Source organism: Canis lupus, chromosome 4 (genome assembly GCF_011100685.1).
Source record: "Canis lupus familiaris isolate Mischka breed German Shepherd chromosome 4, alternate assembly UU_Cfam_GSD_1.0, whole genome shotgun sequence".
Classification (NCBI taxonomy): Eukaryota; Metazoa; Chordata; class Mammalia; order Carnivora; family Canidae; genus Canis; species Canis lupus.
The window spans coordinates 47,382,988-47,408,857 of record NC_049225.1 but is presented as its reverse complement, the minus strand read 5'-3'; the positions used below and the strand labels follow the sequence as shown (position 1 = coordinate 47,408,857).

Here is a 25,870-nt window from a genome sequence, read left to right as displayed (position 1 = left end):
TAAGTGCAGCTAGCATTAAAATCTCCCTCAACTCTACAGATTCATCATATATACTTTCTTTCACTCCAAATCATCTCAGGTGATTGTTTTACTAAATATTCTCCCACTACACAATATGTGTCACTGTTTTTCCACCTTTCTACAATAGTTTTTTTTTTTTAAATTAATCCCCTAACCTTTTAGAACAGTTTAATCATTTCTAGTCACTTTATGCTTGTTTTCAAAACCAGTGCTATAAATTTTATGTTTGTGTGTGTATGTGCATGTACACATATTTTCATCATTCAGATGCGGCCACAGAAATGTTGTTTAAGCAGCCCAGCATTCAGTGACATACCTAATTACTCACACATGTTTGGGATGGCTGTGAATTGGCTGATCCAGGCTATAATTACCTGGAGTTGGCTGTAGCTATAGATTGGGTCCACATTTCTCATCTTCTCAGGATGTATCAGCAAGCTGAGAAATGTTCACACTGTAATAATAAAAGAACAAGTAGACATGGTCAACCATAAAGTCACACTCTAAGGCATCTGTTGTATCCTGTCTGCTAGTACCAGTGCCAGATAAATTCATATGGCCATGCCCAGAGTTTATAGGCAGGTAGATATACTTCAACCATCCTAGAATCATGCCAAGGGTATGAAAGCATAGCATTGCTATAGGAGACTGAAGAATTATGGCCAGTATTTAATTTTTCGTAATGAGATTTTACCAATAGTCCTAAGATTGATGAAGTAGACTTGACAATCAATAATTCTCATACTTTGACCATTGTTTATAACATAAATAATTTCTATAACTCTTGAATATTTATTTTAGAAACTATAAACTATGGAATCTAGTAAAATTGTTTTCTCATCTGGTGAAGTGAGTTTAGAACATAAAGATATAACAATGTTCATTTTTAACAAAATAAATATTTTGATTTTTTTATTTCAAAATTCCTAGATCTAAGGTAGTGTATAAAACACAGTAAACACTTAGGGAGGATATAATAACTTGAGTCTTTAAGTGTCATGTAAAACTTGTTTTCAATTAATAAAAAAAATTAAATCCTATAGAGGGATTTTTCATTATTTTCCTTTCAATGTGAAAATTATATATGTGCATGGTAAATTAAATGCAAAACCATGCAAAATGTAAAATTCTCCACTCTAAGTTCTACTTCTTTGTTGCTGTCATCTTCTATATGCTTCTGCTTGTTGTACTTCGGCACACTGGATTTTTAAGCATTGTAAAGACTTATGCACAAAATCAAGGCACTGTTTTCAGTCATCTTTTCTAAACTCTCTGTCAGAGATATAGAATTGATGTAAAAAAAATATGTCCAGTCATTAGAAGGCTTCTAATACCTTTCTACTTCTTCTGCCTTTCTTTCTGCCTGAGTGGTTGCACTTTTTCTTGTGCTGCTGGCGGCTGTAGTTGGTAACTTTCCCATATTTAAGACAGAATTCTACAATAGCCAAACTGTGGAAGGAGCCTCGGTGTCCATCGAAAGATGAATGGATAAAGAAGCTGTGGTCTATGTATACAATGGAATATTACTCAGCCATTAGAAACGACAAATACCCACCATTTGCTTCAACGTGGATGGAACTGGAAGGTATTATGCTGAGTGAAGTAAGTCAATCGGAGAAGGACAAACGTTATATGTTCTCATTCATTTGGGGAATATAAAAATAGTGAAAGGGAATATAAGGGAAGGGAGATTCTTCTGTGTGGGAAATATCAGAAAGGGAGACAGAACATAAAGACTCCTAACTCTGGGAAACGAACTAGGGGTGGTGGAAGGGGAGGAGGGCGGGGGGTGGGGGTGAATGGGTGACGAGCACTGAGGGGGGCACTTGATGGGATGAGCACTGGGTGTTATTCTGTATGTTGGTAAATTGAACAACAATAAAAAACTAATTTATTAAAAAAAATAAAAAATAAAGTTTCTACACATTCATACTAAAAAAAAGAGACAGAATTCTCAAATTCGTAAATCTTATGTCTCTAATTAATAACTTTGCTCCATTAAAAATAAGATATTTATTCCCTTGAAAAAGTAAGAGCCTATCTTAGTGAGCTGTATCTAACTAATCCTTCAGTGATTCTCTGCTTTTGAGGGATTGAACTGTGACTCCTTGGCATCAGGCTCATAATAAACCAAATCTGGTCTTCTCTTTCAGACACTTTCTAATTCAAATAGCCCCTTCATTCTGGTTTGCATTTCTCAGCTACTTACCCTAAACTTTTGGTTAATAATCTTATGAAGGATTTATCTTCCCAGTTTTAATAGCCCAGAGGAATTTAGCTATTTTCTTTGTCCTTTTATTAGTGTTTTTTGTTTTGTCTTCTTCTTCTTCTTCTTCTTCTTCTTCTTCTTCTTCTTCTTCTTCTTCTTCTTCTTCTTCTTTTTTCTTCTTCTTCTTCTTCTTCTTCTTCTTCTTCTTCTTCTTCTTCTTCTTCTTCTTCTTCTTCTTCTTCTTCTTCTTCTTCACAAGACACAGCAGAATTGGAAAAGTCTCCAACAAGTCTAGGGAAGGTTACTGGGTTTCCTGGCTATCAGCTTCTTGAGTTCACAACCAAGCTTTGAGAATGGTGACCTTGTGTTTGCCTATTGGTTGGGAGGGACCAATTTTAGAAAGAAAACTGGGAGTAGACCAGGAACACTGAGTATAGTATTTGCTGGTACTTCTATATTATTGCCTCTAACCAGCCAACAGTCTTCAGAGCATCATGGCTGCTACTTTATTTCTGCTTTGCAAGTTGCTTGTGACTTTACTTTTCATACATCTCAAAGTTGGAATCATACAAGGAAAGAAATTATAGGAAATATAGTTTCCAGTATAACCAAGTTAATAATAATAGAACAGCCCTTACCAGTTACAGTAAACAGAGAAGTTCAGGAAAAGTATTCAAAAATATAAGCAAAATAGAATATAACACTCCGCCAGTAGTTGCAAAAAAAAAAGGCAGCATGATGAGAACTATTGCTCTATTGCTTAGCATGCTGTATTACATATATTCATAGGAAGAGACCTTATAATGAAACTTTAGACACAGTTCAAGAAAAAAAGTTGTGAACATAATAAAAATGGGGGAAAATTGCTGCAGTTTCCCTTACCTTTTCGGAATGTTATTTAGGTATGAGAATATTTATTATATCATTGTTGGATTGTATAACAGGATTCTATATAGTCTTATGATACTTAACTAAAATGTTTCTAACAACTTTATTTTGTTTTTGCTTTTACTTTTACTTTTTACGTATCCAATCTTTGATTCTTATGACATTTTGAAATTTCTGCAGGGCTTTTCCCAGGTCTTTGAGACAGGCCCAGGACTTTTCAGCTGGATGCTCTCATATGGCCTGTTGACTGATATACAATGGATGTTTAATATGTATTTTATTAATGAAATAATAAATTAATAAATTTCAGTATATATTTTCTAATCCTCAATTCTTCATATAATATGTATCTATAATATATAACCTATAATTCTGTGAACATTGATTGATTATATTGATTAATGACAATGTATAAATAACATCTAAGACATAGGCAGAACCTAATTTTATTAAAAAGAATTTCACTAATTAGAAAGAGTTTAGTCTATTAACAACATGGATACCAAGGCTAGTCTAATATATTCAACCGATTGCCCTTAATATAGTAACATCTAAGGTTTTTTCTGGGGGAAAAAAAAATTGATCTAAAGTATGATAAAATTGGAAAAATATAATTCAAATATTAGGTAAATATTTAAGGAAGAATCAAATTTAAAACTGTGGGAAAAACCTTCACAAAAATTAATAAAAGAGTATTAGTTTCAATAAAACTTGCTTTTTTAATTAATTGATATCCAGATATGTCTGATTTAGTATAACAGAACACTTAAAAGCCTGTTATTGTAATGACATTTTAGAGTTTGCAATGCCCAACTATTTCAATTTGAAGAGTGGAAGAAATAAATCTTATATCTATATACAACATATGTTCGCATAAAATTAGATAATTCCCACAAATCCTGCCTGAAAATTCCAAACACATTAGAACAACATATAATAATATAGTAAACGTGGAACTAATTTCAACTTCATAACATTTACTAAAGCTGTTTTACATAGAAAGGTTTAAGAAGTTACAAAGAAAAGAAAAATATAGGAAACTTCAATTCCCTTCATGTAACAGTTAGAAAAATCATATAAATTAAATTTTTAAAACTATTCAGGGAAAAACAATTAAATAGATGGATGCAGTAAAGCATGACTATTAAATTTTCTATGTCCATAGGGGTGTTAGGCATGACATATTATGATAAAGATTGGATTAGAAGTCAAAGAAATTTTTATTTTAAAAATGAGAAAAATAACTTACATTATATAATTGCCTGTTCCAGTTTTTGGCCTCCTGTCTTCATCCTGCCATGCTCTAGTAAACTGTATTTTAGAAAAGGGCATAGTATTATAACATTTCACAATATAACAAGATTACATATTTGTAGAATGCTAATCATGGCATACTTCTCAACTATTGCCTGTAATGAGCTACATTCTTCTTTGAAACCTTTAGTATGAGTTTTCCTATTAGTGAAACCAGATCTTATGGATAAATATATATGATTGACATTTCTTTTGTGCAAATAGGTGATGCAGTATTAAAGCCAGGATGCAAGTCTAATAGAAAATGTATTACAAGACACTTGGATAATATTTGAGATATGTAGTATTAAATTGTAGTTAGAACAATCTCAGTTTGATAATACCTATCATTTCTTTTAGATGTAAACATGGTGTATCAAAATCAGAATTTGATCAACTATGACAAATGAAGTAAGTAGAATGAGTTTGGGGAATTATCCTGGGATTTAGCCAAATTAAATTAAATAGAAAACATAGGAATCATGTTGGGAATATTTATTTACTGCCTGAATATTCATTTAGTTAATATGTCAGAAACCATGCTGAATGTAAGGGAAGATTATGAAGATATTAGTAAAAATCTTCCTATGCTTGAAAAAATAATCAGTTGATCACAACTTAGTAACTTCATACTTTTTTAAACTAAACAGGCATGCATTTTCAAAAGTAATTTAAAATGATCACCAAAGTTCTTCTTTATTTAGATTTATATGCTCTATATACGATCGTTACTTTTATGTGTCAATGTGGCTGGGCCATGGTACCCAAATATTTGTTCAAATACTATTCTAGATGTTTCTCTGTGAAGATTTTTTTAATGAAATTAACATTTAAATCAGTAAATTCAAGTAAAGCAGATTATCCTCCATCATGTGGGTGGGCCTGATCCATTCAGTTGAAGGCCTTAATAGGAAGGACTGAATTTTCCAGACAGAATTAAAATAGGCCACTACCTTTGTACTTGAACTATAACATCACCTCTTTCCTGGGTCTCCAGCCTGCCAGACTGCCCTGCAGATTTTAAACTTGTGAAGCCTCCACAAAGTCATGAGCCAATTCCTAAAGATCTGTCTTTCTGTCTCTATTTCTCTCTATATATCCTATTAATTTTGTTTCCCTGGAGTACTTGACTAATACAATATGTTCTCTATTTCTCTCTATACATCCTATTAATTTTGTTTCCCTGGAGTACCTTGACTAATACAATATGTTACTGAGATACCGAATTGAATTCTGCAAACTTCACCTTTTCTTTGAAGGTACCGTGAAAAGTCAGAGGTATATTTTTGGTAAGATTAGTTTCATTTCCTGAAAAAAAAGGGGGGGGGGCGCTAGAAGTTTACATATAAATGATTTGTGAAAATTTTTTAAAGTTTCATTATGGAATTATGTTTCTTTTTTATATGGATAAGTAATGATATTTGATAAAGTTGCACTGCATGGAAGCAGGTAGGAATTATCTATGATAAGAGGATACTTTTGATGGTTTCCAGTGATTTAATCTTATTTCTAAATCACCAGAGGGCTAAAAATAAAGCCTTAATCTAAATAGAACTTTAACCCTGTTTTGAAGAAATAATTTTTTTATAAGTAGAAATGTTAGTCTTCTTTTACTTTTTAAAATGTTACTTAGTTTTAGGAGAAAAATATGACATGACTCATTCATTCTTAAGCTCTCTTCGGTTTAAAAATGTATTGCTAATTTGTCCTGCTTAAAAGGAAATAACATTGTTTTTCAAAAAGACCACACAGTTCCACCAAGTCAGACAGATCAAAGTTTTTCTGTGTCTGAGCTACTTCATTGAGCATAAAGCCTCAGGAACCACACATTCCACCTGTTCTTGTTTGCTCCTTCCCCAAAACTTTACCCAAAATAAAAGAATGAATAACAATTGTTTTTGATCACACATCAGAATAGGACACTATAAGTAAATTATAACTTATGCCTGAAACAAAATATTGTCATTTGCATATATAACCTATGGTGGCTATTGAATAATCTCTTTTATTAATTTAGGTGTCCTTGATGCCTAAATTATACAAGCCCTGATGATTTGGCTTGTATACTTTATACATCTGCTACTAAAATAATAACAAAAAAAAACTGAAAATAACTTGAAAATATTCCTGAAAGAGAAATAATAATTTGAGTCAATAAAAATATGTTGAGGGCCTCCTATATAACTAGCACAAAATGCCAAGTTAAATCTTAAGATATTTTCATCATCTGACTGTGTATATAGATTATTCTATATGCAATATAAAAATTTCCTTTCAGAGAATCAATAGAACAATTATCTATCTCTCATCTGGCTATCACTCTATCTATCATCTATCTCTTATCTCTCTGGAAATATATACCAGAAATACTTTATCTCTTTTACCTAGTCATAGTCATTTTACAGTTTATTATGTTTCCAACTATATATTCAAATCAAAATACTGTTTTCATTCTATTTTCATTTAACCAAATAAATCAACAAGTGCTATTATTGCAAAAGTGCCATATCACTCTGAAAAATGCCAAAATTTGACTTGACCAGCTTGTATAGTATTTGAATAGTACTACAACAAATATTTTTCTCTCTTGCTTTGGATTAAACTGTACAATGACCCCTATACCAAATTGAGTTTAAGCAGATCATCTTTATTAAGCATTCCAAACCTAAGAATGTAGTTCTGGAGTGAAAATGTCTTTGTCACATGTAAATTATAAAAGGTAAAAGTTCAAAGACATGAATGATATCATGGCCAGCAGACTTAGGAAGGTCCAAAAACTTCCTTTGTTCAAGTTTCCTGTAGACGCAAAAGGATCACAGATGGTGTTAAAGAGTAGCATATTGATGAATACATACCTCCTAAAAACACAATGATCAGGAGTAATAGTTATTACTGCCCGATCAGAGGCTCACAACTGATGAATGACTTAGTAACTTCTGTGTAAAGAATAAGTTCAATAGATGAAGATATTTAAATTTAAATGAAATAAAATTAAAGTCAAAAGTTCAATTCTTCAGTCATTGGCAAGCCACATTCCATGTGCCCAAAAGCCACATGTCAATAGTGGCTACTGTTTTGGACAGTGCAGAATTAAATATTTTCCTGAAACTACTTTTAATAAAATAATAACAGTAATATAATGTAATTCTTGAACATTTAAAGTGCTTTCTCATATATTATCTACTTCTTACAAAAAAGAAGAGAATTTACAAGTTTTATTTTGCTCTCTTGACCTAGAAGTTCAAGGAAATTAATTCTGTGTGGCCATTAAAGGCATAGTTGTGAATTTAGCTCAAGTAATTTGATTCCAAGTAATAAGTAACCTGTTTCTCCTGACTTTTTTGTATCCCTATAGCTTTAAGGTAGTGTAAGAGGCAAATAAAAAAAAAATCTTAACTGTTTTTGGTAAATACCAGCTTAACATCATTTGTATATATTTTTAAGATGGTTATTTTGAAAAATACTTTTTGTATGTATAGATCTTTATATTTATTAGATAATCAGTCTTAATTCTTTATTGTCATATCTTGAATGTTTACAGTACTTAGCTGATACTAATTTTCTTATAGACTTCATGCCCAACATAAAATATTCATACCTTGGTATGTTAAACAAGTAAAAAGCCAAGAAAATTATGTATATAATATATAATATATATAATGTATATAATATATAATTTATATGTAAGTAAATATATATATCATATTTTAGTTGTTCATTGTTTTTGCCACAATTACTGTACATAGATTAATAATTATAACTTTTGAACCTAATAATTTATGCATTAATATTTTGTCCTGTCATGTCTTTAATTTTTGCAATTAATTGTTTTAATAATGGAAAGGTTAATTGTGCCATTCATCAGAATTGCTTGCTGTGAAATGATAGACAAATAAGAACCTTACAGATAAAGGGCATGCTTACTAATCAAGCCTGTCATTTCTTTAGAAAGTAAACTTGCCACAACAGCCTAATATATTTATTTAATTTGTAAAATCTTGGAATTCAAAAATGTTCCTGCTAAAACAAATGGTGTTATAACAAAATGTCAAATTTATATTTACACTCAAACATATCAAGAGCTACATATATTTATTTATGACTAGGTATATGTCTGTGCACATTTGTGTCCATTAAGCACACACGAACACAGTGTATACTATTTATTAAACTATTAAATTAGAAAATTTTATTCTAGAACCATGATCAGATACCATGCCTCTTAAAACTATTAGTGCATGGTACACAATTTATTATTGGAAAAGTACTGGACAAGTGGTAGGAAGATAGTGAAGTAAATTTTCATACCTCTAAAATAGTGATTGACAAAGTTTGATCTAGGAGCTACCGATATGAACATGCATTTAGGAATTATTTTTACAGGCTAGAACAGAGGCCTAGAACAGTATGTCTACATGAATGCTTGTATTTAAATGGAATTTCTTTTTCTTTCACAAAAACTGAAATCCAGATATAGGTAATACTGAGTGACTGATTTCTGACTTTCTGCTTGAGTATCCTTATCTTTGGCTTTTACTTGCAAAATTGCTTCGTGGTTATAAGCTGGTCATCAGAAGATCAACCATTTCACCCTATTCTAAGACTTCTGGAAAGGGAGAGAATATTAATAGTATAAATTCCAGCTGAAGCACTTTCTTTAAAGAATTTCAGAAACTATCAAATGCTTTACATTTATATATTGATTTTCACAGAACTCATATTTCACTCCAAAAGAGACAATCTTAAAGTGTTACCCAGTTACTACATCTCCCACAAATTCCAAAACAGGAGTGTGACATATGATCTTTCCTGTCAGGGTTGAATATTGTGTCCAATAGTCTAATGAGCCATTATAGTACTGAACCTACTAAGAGTGGAAGAAGATTGAGAAGAAACACTGTAACAAAATAAAAATGCCTATTTTAAAATGGAAAACACTAAGGAGTCATGGTGCTTATAACAATTAAATATCAATAAATAGTAAACAAATAATATCAATTACCTATTCTAGAAAAATTCCTTAGTTCATCCTGCCACCTTGGTTATGCCCTTTGCAAGCTCCTTCTATCATCTTCCTTGGCTAGATTCAGGTACTGAAGTAGAGATTCTTGCTGCAAGTGGCAGAGCTCACTTCCTAGTGCTATAGGCATAAGCCAAAGGATTGTTTCTTAAAGGTTTATATCAACAGTTTGTATTGTCCTGTTATTTTATTCTTTTCAATAAATTTCCTTCCAAAAATATAGTAGATTCCTAGTTTCTGCTTCTGGTTAATTCCTTGATTGAATAACCACAACCAATATCTTGTTTTCATAGTTTTAAGCCTGGGAACTCTTCATTTACTTCCTATTTTGTAATCTCTGTTTTTTTTTTTTTTTTTTTTCTGTTTTAAAACTTAAATTCAATTAGCCAACATAAAATACATACATAGTTTCAGATGTAGGGTTCAATGATTTATCAGTTACATATAACACCCAGTGCTGGACAGTTTAATGCTGCCTTCAGCCCAGGGCGTGATCCTGGAGACCTAGTCCCATGTTGGGCTCCCTGCATGGAGCCTGCTTTTCCCTCTGCCTGTGTCTCTGCCTCTCTTTCTCTCTCTTTCTGTGTGTGTCTCTCATGAATAAATAAATAAAATCTTAAAAAATAACACCCAGTGCTCATCACATCACATGCCCTCCTTAATGCCCATCACCAAATTACCTCATACCCCCACCCATCACCCCTCCTTCAGTCCTCGTTGTTTTCCTATAGTTGAGTCTCTCATGGTGTTTCTCCCTCTGATGACTTCCCATTCAGTTTCCCTCACTTCCCCTATGATCTTCTGCACTATTTCTTATATTCCATATATGAGTGAAATCATATGACAATTGTTTCTCTCTGATTGACTTATTTCACTCAACAAAATCTCCTCTGGTCCCCTCCATGTTGATGTAAATGGTAAGTATTCATCCTTTCTGATGGCTGAGTAATATTCCATTGTGTGTGTGTGAGTCTGTGTGTGTATGCCACATCTTCTTTATCCATTCATCTGTTGACAGACATCTCAGCTCTTTCCATAGTTTAGCTATAAACATTGGGGTGCAGATGCTCCTCTGGATCACTACATTTTGTATCTTTGGTATAAATACCTAGTAGTACAATTACTGGGTCATATGGTAACTGTATTTTAACTTCTTGAGGAAGCTCTAAATCATTTTCCAGAATGACTGTACCAGCTTGCATTCCTACCTAAAGCATAAGAGGGTTCCTCTTTCCCCACATCCTTGCCAACATTTATTGTTTCCTGTCTTGTTATTTTTAGCCACTCTGACTGGTGTGCAGTGGTATCTCATTGTGGTTTTGATTTGTATTTACCTGATGCCAAGTGATGTGAAACAGTTTTTCATATGTATGTTTGCCATTTGTATGTCTTCTTTGGAGAAATGTCTGTTGATGTTTTCTGCCATTTACTAGCAGGATTATTTGTTTTTTGGGAGTTAAGTTTGAGAAATTCTTTATAAATCTTGGATACTAGCCCTTTATCTGATAATTACCATGGTCAGTCTTTTCTTTCAGTTCCTTGAGAATTAGCCATTATGTCAAGAGCTTTACTCCTAAACTTCCTTCTTAAACTATTGACCCAGAAAACAATGGTTTGAGCGGGAATACAATAGCTTTTTCCTGTCTTTATTAGAAGGCTGGATGTCAGCTTTATCATCTGCTAAAGCTTTAGTTTTAAAGCTATCACATTTTGATTTAAAATCCAGAAGCAGTTTATTTTCAATGTTATAAGGTTCTTATTTAGAAGACATTTCAGTGACATAGATTGGACAAGGGCAGATAGTGGAATTTTCCTTCCATCTCTATTTTCAGAATAGTTTGCTTTAGCTCTGAGCTTATCTCCATTTTATGAACTTTGCTAGAAGTGGCAAGAAGTGAACTAGTAAATGCCAACACCGTCTCCACCATTTACCTCTGTGGTTCAGATGGTTTCATTTTCTAAGTAACTTGTGAATTAACCACATCATGCAAAGACAATTTGTAACAATGGTTACAGGTTGGTCATTAGAAGAAAGGGAGAGAATATTAAGGGTACTAATTCTAGCTGAAGTAGCCCCTTTAAGAGATAATTAAGATTCATAGATAATTAAATCTCTCCAGAGATAGCATTGTGTAATGCCATTTTCAGGAAAGGTCCTTTCCCTGTAAACATGAGTTTTGAGGTGACTAGGTGGTTCACTTGGTTAAATGTCTGCCTTTGGTTCAGTTCATGATCCCAGGGTCCTGAAATTGAGCCTTGAGTCAGGTACCAAATCTGCTTTTCCCTTTCTCTCTCTTTCTCTCTCCCTTTGTTCCTCCCCCTTGCTCATATTCTCTCTCTCTCTCTCAAATATATAAATGAAATCTTAAACAAAAAAACAAAAACAGGAGTTTTGCCCTTTCCTTTGAAAGCATTGATCATATAGATCATATAGTCCTGGTATTTGGGACAGAGAGGCATGCATTTTATACATGCCACAGGAAAAGCTACTTGCCTTACATAAGAAACTACAGTAGTCAGTAATAAGTTCCCAAATTCCAAGGAGTGATAATGTCAGTTCTTAAGAGAAAAGTTTGATAAGAGGAGAAAGAGGATACACTCACCAGTTCAACCTGTTTATGGAGAGGGTATTCCCCTTGAAATCTTCCACCCATTTGATCATGCAATAAACAGTTATTGAACCCTTTGATTTTGGACACTTTAATAGGATTGAGGAAACAAGGATGAAACAAGATTAAAATAATCCTTGCCCTCAGAACCCTTAAGACAGGAGCATGGTAGACAGACAAACATTTAATTTGAAAAAAAAAAAAAAATCCATGTTGTTATAAGTAATTTGTAAGAAACAAAAATTGCTAAGATATTAATAGTAAATACATATTGTTTCTATTGTTCTCAGCACTGAAGTGCTTAACTTTATTAGTTTATTTAATCTAATAACTCTATGAGGCATTGTTATCATCTCCATTTTATAAATTATGAAACTGAAGCATAGGGAGGCCAACTGTGCTGCTCCTAACCACAGTTACTGATGACATAGTAGGTGTTAATACTGATATTTTAATATAGAACCATGTTATTAATCATGCCACTACATTGTCTTTCACAAGACAAGATAGGAGGGACTTATTTGAGAGAGAGAGAGGAAAAGTGAAGGTGTTACCTGAACTGAGACCTGAAGGATGAGAAGTCATCTGTGAGAAGTGTGAGAAAAGATTGTTTTAGGCAAATGAACTGTATGTCAGAGAATCTCAAGATGGGAATGGGTACAATGTGTTCAGCAAACTGAAACAGGCCAGTATGTTTGGAGAATTGTGAACAAAAGAGCCAAGAGATGATGGATCACATGGAATTTTTTGGCCATGATAAAAGTTTACATTTTATTCCAGGTGCAAAGGAAACCCATTGAAGAGTATTAAAAATCATTTTCAACTGCAAAACATTGCTGTCCTTTTCAAGGTGTAATGAAGTTTTAGAATACTGTAGCAAAATGGTTAAAAATGAGACAGTCCTTAAAAAAATGTCATCTGATCATTTTATTCTTCACAGAAAATCAAATCAACATGATTTCAAGTATTTTCAGAAAAAGGCACTTTAGGCTGAAATCTTTTCATTCATCCACATCCATCTTTTGTTTTGTGGCTTCTCAGTGGAATACATAGCCACAAATACTTCTTGTTTCTTCAATCAGAGAGAAAGAAATGAACAGATGGGAGATCAAAGGAGCAGCTGAGCAGAGAATCTGGCAGAAATATGCAGCAATTTATAGGTGGATGAATAAAAATTTGAGGGGCTAGCATAGAAAGAGACTATAAAAATGACTCTTAGTTTCTTTTCCCATCAGTATCGATATTGAGATACTGTGTGATCTTTTCTTATAGGGATTGGTATCATAATTGGTGGCTGAGTTCTTCTATAGATAGCCATGAGACTTGCTATTAGAACATGTATTCCTTTAGTTAAGTCCATTCATCTCCTCTCAGATCTATCAGGAATTTCTTTAAGTGACACTATGCAATGAGAGATTCTAAATGAGCACACACTTTAAAAGCAAAAGTCTACTTAGGATACTCAATCAAGATCTCAGTAATCTCTTTTTGTCCATTTTGTTACATTCCTCTTTTTCTTCATTCAATATTATTATATATTATTTTATGTAGACACATTCTAGTGTAATTTAAGGTTAGCTAATGTTTTATTCATCTTTCCAGGTCTTACTACGGCACTGAGCATACACTCAATAGCTGTCATGTGAATAGCACAATTTTTTACAATATAGGACAAACATTATCTTAATTTAAACACTTTCTGCTCTAAAATTCTGTGCCTTTATAGCCTCCATAAATAAGGGTATAAATACACTTATTGGATTTTTTTATATATGAAAATAAATGATGGCTCTTGAAAGCAAAGCCCATTTAGCTACTTTCCATTTTCTACTTGCATTCTTCCCTTCAAGATCTGTTTAGGTGAAATGATTTTTCAGCATTTTTTTTTTTAAATTTTTTAAAATTATTTATTTATGATAGTCACAGAGAGAGAGAGAGGCAGAGACATAGGCAGAGGGAGAAGCAGGCTCTATGCACTGGGAGCCTGACGTGGGATTCGATCCTGGGTCTCCAGGATCGCGCCCTGGGCCAAAGGCAGGCGCCAAACCACTGCGCCACCCACGGATCCCTCAGCATTTCTTTTTTAAAAGTTATTGACACATATTTATTAAGGTCCACAGCATTATTTTCTCTTTATTTTTTAAATGCTTAAAATTTAGATTAAACTTGAGAGGGGACTTCCTCAATTGGAAAAAGAATATCTACCAAAAAACAAGTCAGCTAACATCATACTTAATGGTGAAAAATTTCAAATTTTGTTCACAAAGACCAGGACCATGGCAAGAATTTCCTCTCACCACTCTATTTCAATGTCATACTGGATGTACTAACTAATGCAATACGACAAGAAAAAGAAATAAAAGTTATACAACTTGGAAGGCAGAAATAAAGCTGAGTTTGTTGATGACATAATTATGTATGTAGGAAATACGAAAATATTGGTTAAAAAGATTCAGGTACTAATAAACAATTGTAGTAAGGATGCAGGATAGAGTTAATGTAACACAATCCATTGCTTCTCTGTACACCTTCCATAAACAAGTGGAATTTGAAATTAAAAATGTAATACTAGCGACACCTAGGTGGCTCAGTGGTTGAGCATCTACCTTTGGCTCAGGGCGTGATCCTGGGGACCTGGGATTGAGTCCCACATTGGGCTCCCTGCATGGAGCCTAATTCTTCCTCTGCCTCTCTCTCTCTGTCTCTCATGAATAAATAAATAATCTTTTAAAAATGTAATGCCATTTATGTTAGACTTCACCACAAAATAAAATACTTAGGTATAAATGAAAAATGCACAAGATACGTAAGAGGAACACTTATAAAAGTTTGATGAAAGAAATCAAGTTATTTTATGAATGTCAACAAACTGATTCTCCAGTTTATGTGGAAAGGCAAGAGCTTCAGAATAGTCCAGAAAATATTGTAGAAGAACAAAGTTGGAGAACTGATACTACATTACCTCAAAACTTGCTGGAAAGCTAGGATAATAAAGATAGTATACTGTTGGTGAAGAAATAGACAAATGGTTCATTTGGACAGAGTACAGAACCCAAAAGTGACCCATGCAAATATAGTCAAATGAACTTTGTCAAAGGAATAAAGGCAATACAATGGAGAAAAGATAGTTTTTTCAACAAATGGTGTTTGAACAACTAACATCCAAATAAATGAATGTCTACACAGATTTTACACCCTTCACTAAACTTTATACCCAAAAATGCATCGTGGACCTAAATGTAAAATACAAAAATGTAAAACCCCTTGAAAATAATATAGATAAAAGTTTATATGACCTTGGGTATTGTGATAACTTTTTAGATAAAGCACCAAAGGCACATTCCATGAACAAAATAACTGATTAGCTGTATTTCATTAAAAGTAAAAACTACATCTCTGTGAAAGACACTGTTAAGAGAATGAGAAGACAAGCCATACAGTGGGAAAAGTATTTGCAAAGACATACATGATAAAGGATTGCTATTTAACATATGCAAAGAACTGTTAAAATTCAATGGAGGGAGGGAGAAAAAAATTTAAAAAAGGGCAAAAAACCTGAGTAGACATCTCTCCAAAGAATATATATATGCCAGTAGACACTTGAAAAGACATTCAACATCATATGTCATTGAGGATTTGCAAAATAAGATCACTACATACCTATTAGGATGGTGAAAATTCAAAACATTAACAAATGTTTTGTCAATTCTAGCAAGAATGTGCAGCAGCAGGAGCTCTCATTCATTGTTGGTAGAAATGCAAAATGATACTGCCACTTTATTTATTTACTTATTTTTTAAGCCCATGAATGGGCTTTAGTTCAGTTCTGTGGTATGCTTAATACTGCCACTTTAGAAGACAGTTTGTCAGTTTCTTATAAAACTAACTAACTACTCCTTATCACAGGATCCAACAGTTGTGTTATTCATTATTTACTATAGTGAATTGAAATCTTACATCCACACATATACTCCCCACAGATGCTTATAGCAACTTTATTCATAATTGCCAAAGCTAGGAGCAAGATGCCCTTCAGTGGGTAAATGGATAAAGAAACTGGGATACATGTAGATGATAGAATATTATCAGCACTAAAAAGAAATGAGCTTTAAATCATGAAAACATATGAAGCAAGTTTAAATTGATCTTAGTGAAAGAAGTTAATATTAAAAGGCGATATACTCTATGATTTTAATAATATGATAATCCTGAAAAGGCAAGCTATGGAAACAGTGAAAAAGATCAGTAGTTCCAGGTGTTGGGAGGAAAGTAGGGATGAATAAATAGAGAACCTAAAATTCTTAGGTCAGTGAAACCATTCTGTATGATACTGTAATATTTCCAAACTCATATAATGTACAACACCAAAAGTACCCAATGTAAAATGTAGACTTTGGATGATATTGATGATATTGGTGTGCCATTGTAGGTTCATTGATTGTAATGAATGAACTATTAAGATGAGGATGTAGATAATGGGGGGTGGGGAGGTGTTTGTGGATGTGTTTGGTTGAGACCATATAGGAACTCTATACTTTTTGCTGAATTTTGTTTCTAACATAAGACTCCCTAAAAATAAAGGTTTTTGTTTCATTCTTAACTTTATTTTTTTAATTTTATTTCATTATCATAATCCTCTTCCACTTCCCTCCCCCCCATAATCATTATTTTGATCTCTACAGTTAAGAATCTATTTCTTGGTTTCTCTCTCTTTATCCTTTGCTCATTTGTTTTATTTCTTAAATTCCATAATTCTACATGAGTGAAATCATATGGTATTTCTCTTTCTTTGACTGATTTCTTTCACTTAGCATTGTATTCTCTAGCTCCATTCATGTCATTTTTAAATCTTGTCATGGCAAGATTTTATTATTTTTTACGGCTTAGTAATATGCATATATTATATACATATATACATACACATACCACTTCTTTATTCATCTATTGATGAACACTTGGGCTGCTTCCATAGTTTGGCTCTTGTAATAATGCAACTATAAATATATAAGTACATATATCTCTTTCAATTAATGTCATTGTATTTTTTTGGTAAATACCTAGTATTTACTAGGTGTTCTATTTTTAATTTTTTGAGGAACCTCCATAGTGTTTTCTACAGTAGCTGCACCAATTGGCAGTCCCACCAAGAGTGCACAAGAGTTCATTTTTCTCTACATTTTTGTCAGTGCTTGTTTTGTGTTTTTCTGATTTTAGTCATTCTGACAGGTATGAAGTGATATCACATTGTAGTTTTGATTTGCATTTCCCTACTAATGAATGATGTTGAGTCTTTCCATGTGTCCATTAGCCATCTGGATGTCTTCTTTGGAGAAATATCTCTTTATATCTTCTGCTCATTTTTATTGGGTTATTTGTTTTTTGGGTGTTGAGTTTTATAAGTTCTTTAAATATTTTGTATATTTTCCAAAATATACAAATCCAACCCTTTGCTGGATAAGTCATTTGCAAATATTTTCTCCTTTTCAGGTTACCTTTTAGTCTTGTTGTTTCCTTCACTGTACAGAAGCTTTTTTATTTTGATGTAATCCCAGTGGTTATATATATATATATATATATATATATATATATATATATTTATTTCCTTTGCCTCAGGAGACATATCTAGGAAAATGTTACCAAAGACGGTGTCAGAGAGATTGCTGCTTGTGCTGTCTTCAAGGATTTTTTTATGGTTTCAGGTCTCACATTTACATATTTAATCTATTTAGAATTTATTTTTGTGTATGGTAAAAGAAAGTAGTTCAGTTTTATTCTTTTGCATGTGGCTCTCCAATTTTTCCAATGCAATTTGTTGAAGAGATTGTCTTTTTCCTATTGTATATTTGTTACTTCTATGTTGAAGATTAATTGATCATGTAATTGTGGGTTTGTTTCTGGGTTTTCTGTTCTGCTCTGTTGATCTATGTGTCTATTTTTATGCCAGTATCATACTGTTAAATTACAACTGCTTTGTGATATAACTTGAAATCTGGAATTGTGATACCTCCAGTTTTGTTTTTCTTTTTCAAGATTGCTTTTGCTAATTGAGGTCTTCTGTGGTTCCATACAAATTTTAGAATTGTTTGTTCTAGTTCTCTGAAAAATGCTGTTGGTATTTTGATAGGAATGACATTAAATCTATAGGTTGCTTTTGGGTTGCTTTAATGACATTAAATCTATAGGCATTTTAACAATATTTGTTCTTCCAGTCCATGAGCATGGGATGTCTTTCTAGTTCTTTGCATCGTCTTGAATTTCTTTTATCAGTACTTTATAGTTTTCAGAGTACAGGTCTTTCACCTTTTTGGTTAAGTTTATTCTTAGGTATTTTTGGTTTTGGTGCAATTGCATATAAGATTTTTTTAAATTTTACTTTATGCTGCTCTATTATTCATGCATTCAAATGCAACAGAATTTTGTATATTGATTTTGTATCTTGCATTTACCAGTTTTAAGTAGTTTTTTGGTGGAGTCTTTAACATTTCTAGATACAGAATCATGTCATCTAAAAATAGTGACAGTTTTATTTCTTTCTTAACAAATTGGATGTTTTTTTATTTTTAATTTTTTTATGTTGTCTAAACTATGTGGCTAGGACTTCCAGTACTATGCTGAATAAAAGTGATGAGAGTCGGCATCCCTGTCTTGTTCCTGGCATTAGGGGAAAGGTTCCCATTTTTTCCTTTCTGAGAGTGATATTGGCTGTGGGGTTTTGATATGAGGCCCTTATTATTTTGAAATATGTCCTCCCTAGACCTACTTTGCAGAGAGGTTTTATCATGTACTGATGTTGTACATTGTCAAATGCTTTTCCTGTATCTATTGAAATGATCATATGGTTTTTATTCTTTTTCTTATTGATGTAACATATCATTTGAATGATTTGCAAATGTTAAACTACTCTTGCATCCTAGGAATAAATATGACTTGACCATGGTGTATTTTTAAAAATATATTGATGGATTCAGTTTGCTAGTATTTTGTTGAGGATTTTTGCATCTATATTCATGAGAGATATTAGCCTATAGTTCTCTTTTTTTGTAGTGTCTTTATCTCGTCTTGGTGTCAGGGTGATAGTGGCCTCTCAGAATGATTTTGGAAGTTTTCTTTCCTCTTGCATTTTTTTGGATAGTTTGAGAAGAATGGGTATTAAGTCTTTTTAAAATTCATCTCTGAAGCCATCTGGTCCTGGACTTTTGTCTGTTGAGTGTTTTTTTTTTTTTTTTTTTTTTTTTTTAATTACTGACTTAATTTCATTGCTCTCGATTGGTATGTTCAACTTTTCTATTTTTTTTCCTGCTTTGGTTTTGGTAGGTTATATGTTTCTAAGAATTTATCCATTTCATTTAAGTTGTCCAGTTTGTTGGCATATAGGTTTTCATAATATTCTGTTACAATTGTTTGTATTTCTGTGGTGTTGCTTGTCATTTCTCCTCTTTCATTAGTAATTTTTTAAATTTAGATTCTCTGTTGTATTGTTCTGTTCTTTTTCTTTTTTTTTTTAGTTTCTATATCATTTTATTTCTGCTCTAATCTTTATTATATCCTTCCTTTTATTGTTTTTGGTTAGGATAGACTTATGTCTTAACTATATTGATATCCTTTGGTGAGACCCAATGCTTGCAACCTAGGGGAATCTGAGTTAATATCTTTTGCATGAATAAGCATACTCTGCCTGTCTCTAGACAATTTTAGTTATTGCCATAAAGTTTGCATCATATTTGCATTACAATATCACAGTTTCTGACAGTGGGTGGGGATTTAAGATAAGAATGGAATGCTCATGAGGTAAAATATAATGCTGCCATTTAAAGAAAGGACCTGGGATCCCTGGGTGGCGCAGCGGTTTGGCACCTGCCTTTGGCCCGGGGCGTGATCCTGGAGACCCGGGATCGAATCCCACATCGGGCTCCCGGTGCATGGAGCCTGCTTCTCCCTCTGCCTGTGTCTCTGCCTCTCTGTCTCTCTGTGTGTGACTATCACGAATAAATAAATAAAATCTTTAAAAAAAAAAAAAAAAGAAAGAAAGAAAGGACCTTGCCACCCCCAATTAAATATGGTTTTATTTCTAAAATCATGTACATATTTAAATTTTATTAAAATGCTTTATAAGAATCTAGTAACATTATTATATGGGTTAACTCTAAAATTTTGATGTGATAAAAATGTCATACTTTTTTTAATGCTTAAATATTGATAGATCCTTACATTTCTAGGATAAATATTACCTGATGATATTATATATATCTTTGAACTTTTTTTTTTTTTATATCTTTGAACTTTGAGAATCCACTTGTACTTTTTTTCCCAAGAAATACAGTGCAGTACTGTGAATGTATTTCCTTTTTCTTATGATTTTCTTAACATTTTCTTCTCTCTAGCTTACTTTATGGTCAGAGAATAAGAATACTTATTACACAAAAAGATATGCATTAATCAACTATTTATCTTATTGGGAAGGCTTCCGGTCAACAATAGGTTAAATTTAGAGGAGTCAGAAGTTATACCAAGATTTTCAACTGTGCAGGAGGTCAGTGCCTCTCAGCTCTGCATTGTTAAAGGGTTAATTGTATTCAATATACTGATGAATTTGGTTTGAGAATACTTTATGTAGAGCTAGGACTTTTCCACCTAAATTATTAAGGGAAAACAGGCTATGGTTTTCTTTTTGTACACATGTGTACAGTGAACATAAAAAAAAATTCTAAATACATTATCTTTAAAACTTGCTCTTTTGGTGTGCTCTGAAATGTTTGGATATATGATAGGAATAATTTGCTATTTGACAATTTTCACTGAAATATCTATAATACTGTCTAGGCCTAAAAAATGTATTTTGTGAATATTCTACTTTGACATCACTATTAATTTTCTACTTTAGTTTTGTACCTAATTAGAATTGACTTTGATGATTTTGATCATACTTTCCAACTCTCTCACTTTAGAATTTTCTAATTCATTAGCATTAATTTGAACATAGTACTTATTTTTTCCTCAATCACTGCTGTTTTACTTTACTTAAACAATTATATTCATGTTTTCTTTCTAGTATTTTTAATTAAATTTACAAAGAAGAATTTCCAAAAATTTTAGAAACAACATTTTCCCCCCTTAAGTTGTCTTAATGTGTTTTTTCTCTTCTAGAATTAAATTATGTATTTAAAACATTTAGTGTGAATTCACCTCTGACCAGAACTTTGACCACATTTCATAAATTTCAGCATATAGTATTTTCAAGATTTTATTTTTTAAGAATTGTCTGTAATTTCAAGCTTTATTTTTTAAGCAAGTGATTTAGAGAGATTAATTTTTTTAAAGTAGCTGAAATTTGTTACTGATTTCTATTTTATTATGGTCAGAGACTATATCTCTAGTTGTCTTTGAATGCCTAGTCATTTTTCTTAAAGGGAAGAATGACATTTTAGGACTGGCTCATTCTATATGTAGATGGTGAAAGTATTCACTTTATCTAGTTTGTTTTGTTTGTTTGTTTTATCATTTTATTAAGTCCTCTGAACTTAAAAGGTCATTGAAATGTGAAAAGGAGCAATGTTTTTATTTTAAAAATAGAGTTTATTTTGAAATTCATTAATTCTCAGTGGCATTCTTTCTGGATATTGTTTTGCAATAAATTAAATTTCTTATCTTACGTCTGATATATATTCCTTATGCTTCCGTTTAACCCAACAAGTACTTAACTGCCAGACCTGATATACTTAACTGGGACCTAGCTTCTAGTACATTTCTAGATAGTCTTGTAGTTTTGCTGATATGACAAATATTCTAGGAAAAGTAGTTCTCCAAATTCTTCTATTATTCTCAAAAGCCAGACTATGTTTGCACATATAGGGTGTCTGGTGACTTCTGTCATATTCTGCTTCAGACTCTTGTTCACATTATGCTCTCCCTGATTATTTCCAATAAGGCTTCCTTGAAATTAACTAATTATCATTTACCGTCAATGTTTTTTGCTTGAAGTATATAGGCCATCCAGTTTTTCAGCAGAGGTAAAAGCAACTATTTTAGAATGATTGCTTTAATCCCCCCCAAAAAGCAATATGAGGTGATAATGATAGTAATTTCTATTTCAGAACAATATAGAGGTTGTTTACTTCTTTGTTTTCCAGAATACAAGGTGAATCAGTGTTAATTTGCACCTAGAAACTAAACGGTCTGAGAGCGTGGTTGGTTTCCAATGGGCTGACCTTCAGCCGCAGTTAAAAAACAGAAAAAAAAACAGAAAACTTTCTTTAGTTTGTCACCAGTTTAAATAAAAACACATCTATTGTTCTCAGTCCACACCAGATTTATAGAGCATTGTTTTAGTATCTATTAAGTTATGATTACAAAGCAAGGATTATTTTTTGCCCATTTACAGTGTAGGCACAGAGTGGAGGAGAAACGTGTAGAAATGGAAATGAAAATGCCATTTAGAAATCAGGCTTCAACAAAGTAGGCCAAGTTAAATGTTGGATTTAATAACACACTGCTAATTATGCTTTTCTTTCTGCCTTCCACTACTGTGTACTTACACATCCCCTATAAGAAATGGACTTTTTGACATTTCCTAATATTTTAAAGTGATAAACTAAAATTACCCTTTGAAAAGCATAATTGTTAGTAATAAAATGCTGCTGCATTTCTCTACTGTGAAGATGTATTTTAAGCACAAACAGGATACTTCATGTCTTAGCTGTTCTTGTGCATCAGTTAAATTAGAATGCTTTGATATGTTAATTATTTATCATTCTGAATTATGCATTTTCTAAAATTAAAGAAACACATAACCTGTAATTTATTATTCATTTAGCCTGAAAATGTGTTTTTATGTGGCTGTTTCTCTTCTAGATACAGGATTTTTGTTTTGATGTAAAACTTATCAACATATGGCTTCAAGTATATGATGGGAGAGTTGTTACTTAAAAGATGTATACACAAAACCTATATCATTAGTTTTCCAGTACAGTTTTACCCTTTATGCATAATAATGTTGTAGGCCTGTGCTGCTAGAGATATCTATATCTATATATCAGTGTGTATGTATGTATTTAGTTCCTATGAAAATAAATACACTAAAAATGCATTACATTTATGTAAGTTGAGGCAAATAGAGGATTCTCTGTAATGAAATATGTTATTATGTAGTGTTTTGTTTACTTCTAACAGGAAAGATTCTACATTCTTAGCCATCGCCAGACTGCACTGAAAGGAATTATACTAGAAAAACTAACTCGAAAAACACAATATCCTTTACCTTCATGATCTAAAAGCAAATAAATTATCTAGTTTACCATATAATCCCTTAAACAAACTAATGTGTTACAATTAGTGTTAATTGTTGATGTATGTTAGAGATAGCCCAAAGAAGGCTGCAGTAAACACATATATAAACAAAAAACCCTTCTTAGTTAAGGATTTGTGTTATTTAGGAATATTTATGCAAAAATTTGAGAGACAAAACTAAAGAATGGTTTTCCTACCTTAAAATCTCCCCCCAACTTTGTTTAATGCCATTCTAGTCATAACCCTTCTTTGTCATAGAACCCTAGAAGAAAAAGGATACCACATTTATTGAACACTTACACCAATGGGCACCAACTGTTGCCCTCCATTTATTTTCATACCTTTTGGAATTCTTCCTTACAAATTAAATTTTAGGACTTTTTAAATTGGGACCTTCATCTGTCTAATGTATTTATGGCTTCGAATGTCATTTCTGAAGTGTAACTGTGCTGAATGTATTTTCAAACCCCGAATGGGATCAGGTGATTCCAAGTGTGACTGCTTATGGGGAAAATGGATTAATACATTTGGTATTATAACTAATTGAAAATACAAAGCAATATATTTATTTATACCTAGTACACATTGAAAAATAGTTTTGAAGATACTAGGCTCAAGGAATCTTTCCAATAAAGGTTTTTGTATACTGTTTCAAATAATTTCAAATGAATAGTTGGGTAAGGTAGACTCTTGGAAGACTTCCCAATCCATTTATTACAAGCTCAATAACTTGAAGAATATACTGAGGATAAATGAAAGATAGAATGAAGAATCTAAGTGTGGTAGGCAAACTCTAGAATGGCCCCAAATGATCCCCGTCTCTTGACATTTCGGTGTCATTCTTTCCCATATGTGTAGATTGTACTGAATGACTCTTTTCTGATTAATAGACTACTACAGAAGTTATTGGATATTACTTTTAAGATCATGTTATATAAAGCCTATAGCACCAATCTTGGATGCTTTCTTTCTCTCTCTATCTTTCTGTCTCTTTCCATCTCTGTCAGATGGCATATACTAGGTGATGAACACTGCTATGTTGTAAGAAGCCCTGTGGAGCCATCCAAAAAGCACAGTAAGGAACTAAACCCCTGAATTTCAACACATTATGAGGAACTAAGGCCCTTGATTAAAATCCTGTGAAGAATTAAGCCTGCCAACAATCATGCCAGTGAGCTTAGAAGTCAATCTCCTATTGCAGTTGAAGCTTCAGATAAGTGCATAGACATGACTACAACTTCATGAAAGGTGTTGAATCAGAGACACCTGACTAAATTGTACTTGGAACTTTGGCCCACAGAAACTATGAGATTAAAAATGTTCGTTGTGTAAAGTTGCTAAATTTGGGATTGATTTGTTTCACGGCAAAAGATAACTAATACCCTAGGCAAAAGGTAGTACCATATACAAAGACAGGGAGGCCAGAATGGTAGAAAACTCATGATATTTTATAAATAAACCTGTTATCACCTTGGCGTTATAAGAGGTGAATGGTCTAATGGTCTTTAATTCTGGTTCCCAATCCTGCAAGAATTTTCTGCTCTCTTTAATCCATTCATAAAACATTCACCAAATAAATTATTTTTCCAACAAAGTTCTGTGAATGAGATGGTCAAATATTAAAAGACCACTGTCAATCTTTAAAAAAAACCCTTTCTAAGAACAGAAATATTTTATTGAGCATCTATTTAAATCACCTTTACCATTCAGCAAATCAAGATTTTACCTCCAATATATTCATGTAAAAAGATCTCACTGATAAAGAGATCATTAGAAAATACTTTTGTCAACATTCTATTTCTCCCATAATTTCTTTTCATGAAAGGTAATCATACCTTATAATCTAAGCCAATACTTCCCTACAGCATAAATCATTGTAACATTAAACCTTAATATTTATTGCCTGTTCTGTCTTGCTGCTGACAGTCCTATAAATGCTTTGCTTAGCAAGTCAAAATACAATACCTCAGTACTATATAGTACTAGGAAAGATTGAGAAAACTCTTTGTACACATATCAGCTGAAAGCATAACTTATCTGTTACGGCACAGGAAGATTAAATACATGGCCATGAAAATCCCTGCAATCATGGTAACTAGAGTTGAGGTTGCCTCTATTGCTTTAATAAATCCTTTAAGTATGCTTTCAATCTCTCAACAATTCCTGACAAAGCTTGTATCCTGTTGTTGTGAATCTGCCTACCTCAAAAGTCCTGATGGTGAGTATTTCATGTGGCTTACCACTTCTTTGCGTCTCTAGTTTAGGAGAAGCTAACGTACTGTTTGCTCGTACTTCTTAATACCTTATTAGTAGAAGATGGATTTGTGCCTCTAGCCTTTAGCCACAAAGTTTCCTGTTATAGAAGATAAAAATTTTATTTTTGCAAATGATGAATGAAGTGATTATGTTTCACAAATTTTAAGGCCATAGACCATTAACTGAGTCTGTTTGGCACTTGGCATTATATATATTATATACTATATATATATATATATAGGGAGGAAAAGGGAGGATTGTGTTGTTGTAATACCTGATTATTGCCACAAA

General features: G+C 32.5%; 1 long non-coding RNA gene across 1 annotated transcript; it reads left to right on the top strand.

Moving 5' to 3' along the window:
- The first annotated feature begins 1,565 nt into the window (after positions 1-1,565).
- LOC111095563 lies at positions 1,566-24,656 on the top strand. The gene is made up of 3 exons (XR_005358289.1): positions 1,566-1,623; positions 4,772-4,822; positions 24,331-24,656. It is a non-coding gene; the product is annotated as an uncharacterized LOC111095563 (long non-coding RNA).
- The last annotated feature ends 1,214 nt before the right edge of the window (positions 24,657-25,870 follow it).